This window comes from Macrotis lagotis, chromosome 8, assembly GCF_037893015.1.
Source record: "Macrotis lagotis isolate mMagLag1 chromosome 8, bilby.v1.9.chrom.fasta, whole genome shotgun sequence".
Taxonomy (NCBI): domain Eukaryota; kingdom Metazoa; phylum Chordata; class Mammalia; order Peramelemorphia; family Peramelidae; genus Macrotis; species Macrotis lagotis.
In genome coordinates this window covers 36,567,994-36,577,246 of record NC_133665.1, presented here as the reverse complement: position 1 = coordinate 36,577,246, position 9,253 = coordinate 36,567,994, and the positions used below count along the sequence as shown (strand labels likewise).

Genomic DNA, 9,253 nt, shown 5'->3' with positions numbered 1-9,253 from the left:
TCATAGCACCCCACAATCTGGCTCCAACTCTTTTTTCTAGTCTTTATGAATAATACTCGCATTCATGAACTACAGGTTTCAGTAAATTGTCCTATTTATTATTTACTGTACCAGGAATTCCATCTCCTGTCTCTGTGCCTTTGTCTTAGCCATCTCTCATGAATGGAATGCCCTTTCTTCTCAAATATACCTCTTGTAACCCCAATTACCTTCAAGACTCAGCTCAAGTGCCACTTCCTACATAGAACTTGATGTCATCCTTCCACACTCTCAACTGCTTCTAATTGTCCGGTACCCTAAATTACTTTTTGTTTACTTTGAATATTTCTTCACATTTCTTTCTCCTTTCTTTCCATTTTCCTTCCCTCACTATAAAATATAAGGTTCTTGAGGAAAGGAACTATTTATTTTTAGTCTTCAAATCCCCAGCACCTAGTTTCTGATATATAGTATCTAATAAATTCCTGGTGAAAGAAGGGATGAATAAGCTTTTTGGATCTTATTCATTATGTGTATTCTGTAGGACCAAGCATTGGGCTTCCTGTCTAATAGGAACTAAGTGGATATTTGCCGAACTGCACTGAACTGAAAAACCAGTTCAAAAACAAGGTTCAGATGAGGTACACCAGGGTAAGTAGAAGTTCCCTTTATAACTTGGTGCAAGGAATCCTTCTCCTCAGTTCCCATGCACTTAAATGAGGTTAGAGGGTGTGGGAGGGAATGGCAAGTATGGCCTCAGCTGGCAATACAGAGAGGTGGATTTCTTCCTGACATTGAAATTTAGTCACAAGCTGGGTTAAAAATAAAAAGGCATAACTAATTGCTTGCCTTCTCTAGACCACTTTTCTTTCCATTTGGCAAAATTGAAAAACTTTTTACCCCACACATGTGTAAACCTCAAAAGTTTAGGGAATTTAAAGAACATGATGTTCCTATGTGGGGGGGGGCAGTTACTAAGTTATCTCAGGAGATTTGTAACAATAATAATAATGGCCAATTATTCCAGATCTTAGGCAATTTGAAACTGCAGAAAGAGTGTTGGACTTTGAATCAGGAAGATTTGGGTTCAAGCTTAAGTGAGACATGAAGCTGTTTAACTTTGAATAAGTCTGAGTCTCAATTTCCTCAAACATGGAATGGATTATAACATCTACCTCCCAGGGTTGTTTTGAAGATCAAATAAGGTAATGTATGTAAAGAATTTTCCATACCTTAAAGCTCTATGTTAATGCTAACTATGATTATTATCACACTTGAAAATCTACAGAGTACTTTCCTCATAATCCTATAAGAAATGTATGACAAGTATTTTTATACCCAGACTACAGGAAAAAAGGAAAAGAAAAAACAGCAGAGGTATAGAAAGCTTAAATGAGTGTCCATAGTCAAATACCTAATTTTAGCAGATCTTGAACCTTAGTCTTTGAAGGTTAGCACTCTTTTCATTATACTGCATTGCTTTTTTAATAATACTTGAAATGAGAAAGGGTAGGTAGCAATTTTAGCAATCAATTTTTCTCTACTTACTTCATTGGGTTCCTTTGGGAAAGCCAGTTCTACTGTACATCTTTAAGTAACATGTAAGCTTATAGTAGTATCAAAGATAATGAAGATACACCAGAGTTATTTTTCTAGCTAACATAGCAACTAAAACTGGAGACTAAATACCAGTTTCAGCTTTTGCCCATCAAGTGACCTTGCTCAGCAACCTTTATGTTACTTTTCTTTCTTTTTTCTCTGTTGGGATTTGGTCCCTCAAGGGACTGACATTGCTTCTTTATAGACTAATGCAATATACAGTGCCCAAAAAAACTTCCTTTGTCATTATGTGCCTCACCTAGAAGAAAAAAATTAATTTTTTTGCCATTCAACTAAAGGGTATTTATATTATTAGTCATATAGAGGAATTTTCAGTATGTATTGTTATGCTGGTAAGGTTAGGCACATAGAATATTTTGTCATTATTTTTAAATTATCTTCCACTAATGATTGCTTCTATTGCTACATCATGGTATAATCTTGACTTTGAACTTTAGTAAGCTACTACAGTAGAATACCAGCTCTTACCAATTTGGAATGACTTTAAACATTTCAGTGATAGGGTATATGCCTTTGATTCAGAGACTAGTTAAGTTCTGAGAGATTCAAAGCTTGGGTAGTCATAGGATAATGAATTTTGACCATAAAAATTCTCAAAGACCATTTACTAAGTTTGAAGAGAAAGAGGGGATAGGAAGGATGTATAGAACCGGGAGGAGGCTATAATTTATGTCAATATACTGACAATTACAGTGAATTGCTTGAAATATAAATTAACTTTAAGTCAAATATAATTAGTAACAAATATTTGACATTAATTATTAGAAGACAAATGTCTAAAATAAAATTTTGATAGGGAAATACATATGTGTATATATTCATTTATATATATGTATAAATTATATATTGTTCACTGAAAAGTTACACCAGTTATGGACTACATTTAAGTTCTTTGAAGCCAGATTTGGACAGAGTGCAGAGGTTGGTCTAAATTTAAATCGATGCAGAGTAACCTATTGTCTATATACTGCCTCAAAAAAGCAGTTCTGAGCATATATAGACCACATTCAATATTAAATATTTTTCAAGAATTGTTCATTTAGATCATGTTCCCACCCAGAAGCTCTGAAAATATATGAATTTTATTTATTGGTAATTCTTATTTGATATCTCTCATTTCTCTTATGAGTAATAAATAAGGCATAGAACATAAAGTTATTACTCAAAACAAAGAGTGTAGAAAAGATTCATTCCTAAGACCAGAGATGACAAATAAAACTTCCTCAATGCTTGAAGGAAGTTAAATACAGAAATAAAGATCCAATCTATGTGAAAATATCCATAGTAGCACCACTCTGTGGTAGGAAAGAACTAGAAACCAGATGAGTGCCCATACCAACACTTGAAAAAATTAAGATATATGAATAAAATGGAATATCACTGTGCAATAAGAAATGACAAGTGAAATTTATATAAATAAAAGGAAAGTTAACGAACTGATGTAAAGAGATATAAGCAGAACCAAGAGTAGTATATGCACATTGTCTATAATGTAAATGAAAGGATCACCAAAAGGAAACTGAACTCTGGATTATTAAAAAAAAAACTAATGAAACTCCTAAAGAAGAAAAATGAAACACATTTCCTTCCTCTCAGACAAGAGCTAGGTTGATACTGAGTCAGACTATATCATACTTTTCAGACAAATTTCTAATTAGATTTATTGGGGCAGAGTGGAAGGGGGAAAGGAATTCCTTAATTATTATACCTCTCTCCCTAACCACATTCACAGTGAGTCTAGACCTTTGTCACATGAATGAAGAAGGGAAAAAGTTGGAAGAAAATGGAAGAATGAGACTGCTCTAAATCTTACCCTAGACTTTAGCCTATGGAAGAAGGAAGTGGCCCTCAAGTGAGCTAGCACTTCCTCCACTCAGTTTGAAGAGTTATAACTTCACTGCCTAAGACCACTGCCTGATACATAGGAGATGAAGAGAAAGAGGCTGAGCTAAATTGTTATCTCTTTTACCTAATGAGGCACTCCATGACCTTCCCCTCACTTTGGGGTAAGGAGAGAAAACCAATGACCAATCAGAACTTGCTAAATCATATCAAATCTCCAAACCTTAGCAATACTGAGCTACAACATGCTTGGAACTAAAGCCAGAAGATCCATCATGATCCATTAGAACCAGGAATGGAAATTGTGCAAATGAAATGGACTTCTCTGTGACCATAATGCAAAAATCAAGACATTATTAAAACAAACATTTTTAAAAAGAAACTTTCCTCCTAGTCATTCTAATCTTCCCAAGGAACCTATATGGTTCTGCAGAATTCTGGTGCCACACTGAGGTCAAGACCCTCTCATGAAAAACGCTAGAGTCAAACAACGCACCTTTCTATGAGTCTCAGTTTATCCAAGAATCTATATAGTTACTTCACACTCAAAGCACCAACCTGGAGTCTCAACTGAAGTTTTCCCAAGCAGGATAACTAGAGAGTTGACTCCCATCCTTACTCCCTTTTGAATCTATACAGTCCATGTGATTTAATATACCAATAAAGGGCATGTTTGGGGTATGTTTCTTCACATTCTTTATTGCTCTCAGTTCTGGTTCTCTACTTTATTGCTCTCAATCCTGGTTCCTGGGTTTCTTTTTGGTCTAGGAGCTAAACTCTTAAACTTTGTCAAAGGACTTCTGTATCACCTATATAATTTTGTTTCTTATCAATCAGATTCCTGCAGCTACTGACTTGGGTCAGAAACTCTACTACTTGATCCAAGGACTCCTCAGTTTGATTCATGAACAACTCTACTGTTTCTGTCATTACTATCCACTCCCTGATACTATCGCTGCCATTACTGCATCTGCTTCATCAGGAAAGTGATATTGCTCTTGCAAGATGAGGCACCTTCGATTATCATGTCCAGAGGCTAGTCAATTCATCTCTGGCTTTTTTGTTAATCAAACCCACAATTCTACCCTGCCCATAAAAATGTCCCTTCAGCAGCTGTGATAATTTCTGGACTTTCCATTTCTACTGAAGGTCTACAGCCCATTCCCCTAGCCAGGACAGGACAACTAAATTTCATCTCCCTCTTCCTTGCATGATGATGAAATCAGTGTGTAATCCTCATTGCTACAATCTCCCTCTGAATCATTTTGAGGCTAGGAAAAAGCATATTCTTCTTTGCCCCTTTAACTTTTTTTTCCCACTTCTATTGACCTCAGAGGAAAGGGCTAAGCTGGTTGACCATTGCCATATATAATAATGGAACAGCAGAGGACCATGCTCCTATTATATTGCATTTACAAAACAAATTCATCTTGAGGAGGTCGGGGTTTTTTTAGATAACTATATTGAGAGGAAATTCTTCTTAGATGGACCAAAATAGATCACAAAATAATTGGATGAAGAAATATGGTAATGCATCCAGGTGTTAAGCATATTTTCAGAGAGGATTCTTTTTGAGCTATCAGTTTCTAATGAAGGTTCTAAAGACAAGAGACAGTGTCTATGTTGTTTATGCTCTATATGTAGTCTGGTAACTCAGATAAAAGAAATTATACCTCTTCAAAACTGAATGGAGGAAGTGCTAGCTCACTTGAGGGCCTCTCCCTTCTTCCATAGGCTGAAGTCTAGGGTAAGATTTACAGCAGTCTCATTCTTCCATTTTCTTCCAACATTTTCTCTTCCTCATTACAGAGATTGTGACAACCTATGAAAGTGGTGGAATGGACACCTCTAAGGTATTAAAGGTTTCTAAAATAAGGGAATTTGTAAATCAAATGGAGTCTAGTGGAACATAAGCTCCTTGAGGGTAAGAACTGTTTTTAGTTTTCTTTGTATCTCCAACTTGGTCCACACAAAACAATGATCTATAGTAGGTACTTAATATTAGTTGTTGAATTGTTATTGAGTGATTAAAATGGTCTGAATGTAACATCAATAAAGAATTCTACATATCACCCCCACTCTCACTTTGAGCCCAGTTTTTAGTTCTAAATTTAATTTCTTTTTCAGAAACAGTAAAAGGGGCCATTCACTCCTTTGGGTTTCATTCCATCTACTACTATCATCCTGTCCATAATCATGACCCCATCTCCTAGCCTGCTTGGGTCCCTTTTCCCTTTTCTCAGAGTCTAGTATATGGTTCGAAATACTCTTCTCAAACCCTTTTGTAGAGGAAGTTTGCGAATTGATTGGCATTTTGGGATTTACAGTTCAGAGGAACAAGCTGTCCCTCTCATCCATAAAAGTAATTTAGACTAGCATGATCTTTGGACCAGAAAGTGAACTTGAATCATGCCCAGGAATTTTCAAAAAGATGCATTTAGTCTGCAAGAGAGCAAGTTAAAAAGAAGTGGAAACTATATACTAAGCAGCAAAGGTAATTGGAGAGATGGTATCTTCAGTCTACACCAGGACTTTACAAGACAAGCTGATGTCAATGGAGAGTGAGAAAGAGACACAGGGAGAGGAGGAGGAAGAGAAGAGAGATCAAGAGTGAGAGCGACAGCGACAGCAACAGTGAGAGAGAGAGAGAGAGACAGAGACAGAGACAGAGACAGAGACAGACAGAGAGACAGAGACAGAGAGACAGAGAGAAAGAGAGAGACAGAGAGAGAGAGAGAGAGACACAGAGAGAGAGAGAGAGAGACAGAGAGAGAGAGAGAGAGAGAGACAGAGAAACAGAGACAGAGACAAAAACTGAGACAGTGAGAGATAGACAATCACATAGACAGGCAGGCCAGCAGAGAAAGACAGAGACAGAGAAACAGAGTGAGAAAGAAAAAGAAAGACAGATCGAGAGAGAATACCATAAAGAAGCAAGACATTGAAGTGAGTTTTTGTATCCCTGCATAATTGTTACAACAACTAACCCAGACTAAAGCTCCCAGTTATAATCACCTCTTCAGGGACCTAGGGAAATTGCAAAAAGGTCAACTCTTTCTTCAACTTCCCCTCCCCATAGCTGTCCAATAAGGGTTGTTGTTATTTACTCTTTTCCCTTAATTAAGAAAAGATGTGTTTCCTGTACCATGATTTTGTTTAATATATAAAGAAACCCAGTCATCAGGTCATTCAGGATTGTACTATATATTTACAGTGTACCAAGAAAAAATCATAATTGAAGAAGCCAGGAGTTGTATGGAAATATACTAAATTTAAATTAGAACAGAGAGCCAAATCTCTGTCTATAAGTTAGGAATGTTCCTAACATTTCTGAGGGGCTCTGAGCTATTGCAATTGAATTAATAACATTTTATATCATATAATCTACATAAAATAATAGAGAAAGGAACCACAATGACCAAAAGATCATTATATTGCCTCTATGCTAAAAGTGAAAAAATTATTGCAAATTATATGTGACTGATAAATCTCCAAAGAAGAGGACTTGGAGGATAGGGTAATGGTAGAAGAAAAGATCACTATCCAGGGAAAAGAAACAAAGTCTGTTAAAGATTCAGCTCCATCATTTTGTAGAAGGGAGGCAAAAAGCCAAAAGGATCAGCTACTGATTGACTAACTCTACCCTCCCCATTAGTGTGACAATATTAGAAACAATAGGTAATGCTACTGAGACAAAAGCATTCAATATCCTTTTCTCTATAGCTGACCCTGCCTTTACAGTATTTAAAAGGCTGTCACATGGAAGAGGAATTGAACTTATTTTTCATGGTCCTAGATAATAGGAGCAGATGCTGTACATGGAAGTTGCATTGAAGAAAACTGTAGCTCTATACCATTTTAAAAAAATAACCTTTCAGATGTCCATCAGTTGGGAATGGCTAAACAGGATGTGGTATATGATCATAATGAAATATTATTATAGTTTAAGAAGTAACTAGTGAGATGATTTCAGAAAAAAACTGGAAAGACTTACATGAACTGATGCATTATGAAGTGATCAGAACCAGGAGAATATTATGTACAGTAATATCTATATTATTCAATGAAAAATTGTGAATGACTTATCTATTATCAGTAATACAATGATATAAGGTAATACCAAAGGACTAAGGATGAAGTATATTATCCCCTCTTCAGAGAAAAAAACTGATATTGTTTTGAATACAATTTGAAGCATACTAGTTTTCACTTTCCTGCATTTTTTCTTTTGAGTCTTCTTGTACAAAATAGTTAATATGGAAATGTTTTACATGATTGCACATGTATAACATATTTGAATTCTTACTGACTCGGAGACGGGAGAGGGGAAAGAGAGATAGAATTTGGAAATAGAAATTTTATATAAAAATGTTTTTAAAAATTGAGAGAAAATCCTTTCTAATAATTTGAGTTCCCCATTACTAGAGTCCTTCAAGTGGAGGCTGGATGACTACTTCTCAGGGTTTTTGTAGAAAATGCCAGATGGCCTCTAAGGACCCTTCCATAATCCTTTGATTATTATTCAGGTACAAACTGGGTAAGTACAGACTCTGAAATTCATTGCAGCCTTGACAATCCATGATTCTTATAAGCTGATTCATACTAATAAGTTAGATTTAAATTTCACTTTAAATTTTACATAATCCTTTCACATAGATCATTTCTCCTGATCCTTATACAATCTCTGAAATAAGAGAAGGAATTGTTTTCCCTTGTTTTCTTACAGATAAGGACATTGAGACCAAGATTAAATGATTTGACTAAGTTTACCTGCCTAGTAAGAGTGTCAGAACCAGAATTAAAATCTAGTTCATCTAGCTTTTAATCTATGCACTTTTAGACCTGCTTATTTCCGCTAATTTTTTTTTTGAATTTATGTGCTCAAATTGGTTTAGAGGTGGAGAGCATCATTGGTTCTACCAGCCACACACCAAATTCATACTCATTGTTTCATAGTAACCATTCCTATTTGCAGAGATCAAAAGTTTGCACAGTTCTGAGCTCTTTAATTCAAGTAACCTCAAAGCCCTTTCAATAAATAAATTATTTTGTGCTACTCTGTGCCGGGAGTTATGCTAAATACAGAGAATACAAAAATCTAAAAAAAGAAAAATAACCACTCCCTTCCAAGGGCTTATATTCTTCAGGAGGAATACAACATGTACATAGAGAATTTAATACGAAACATAGATTCTGAAGTAATTTCAAAAGATAGAGAATGCTAACCACTAACAGGATTCACAAAAGTCCTTGTTTAGGGGTGACAACTAAGCTATGTCTTGGAGGAAACAGAGGAAACTGAAAACAAAACAAAAATATCTTTAGTAAATGTTATTCCCATTACATGAAAAGGAGGTAATTTGCTATATTTGCCTAGGGGCTCCCTTCAAAAATGGTCACTGGAATTTCTGATTACTAATCTTTTTCTCCCAACTAGCAAACCACCTCATCAGTGAATTTGTAGAAGAGATCAAATAAATAGTTTGAACACCCAAAATGAAGTTGTAAAGGTATTTTCTTGAAGGTTGTGTTAATACAAAATGAGATTCTTTTTTTTCTTTATAACCTTAAACTTGAGATCAAATATAGCCTGCTTTGAGGAAATTATTTTTCTGTTTCCTGAGTGTGTCTCAGCGTGATGATGGTTGAGAGCGAGTTCAGATAGGGATGGGGAGGGGAGGGGTTCAGAAAGAGGGAAGATGGGGAGAAAAAGAAAGATGCTGAGCGCTTTTCCCCAGTAACATTGCTTATTGTTATTAATACAATTAACCTTTTGCTCTTACTAATAACCAAGGTTATTCCCCTTGAAGTC

At 35.6% G+C, this 9,253-nt stretch overlaps 1 long non-coding RNA gene across 1 annotated transcript in view; it reads left to right on the top strand.

Annotated features, from left to right (window-relative positions):
* Positions 1-1,073: 1,073 nt before the first annotated feature.
* LOC141494979 (uncharacterized) overlaps positions 1,074-9,253 on the top strand; it is a 56,738-nt gene continuing 48,558 nt past the window's right edge. Inside the window, exon 1 of the long non-coding RNA XR_012470606.1 lies at positions 1,074-1,184. This is a non-coding gene — a long non-coding RNA (uncharacterized LOC141494979). The remainder of the gene's footprint in view (positions 1,185-9,253) is intronic.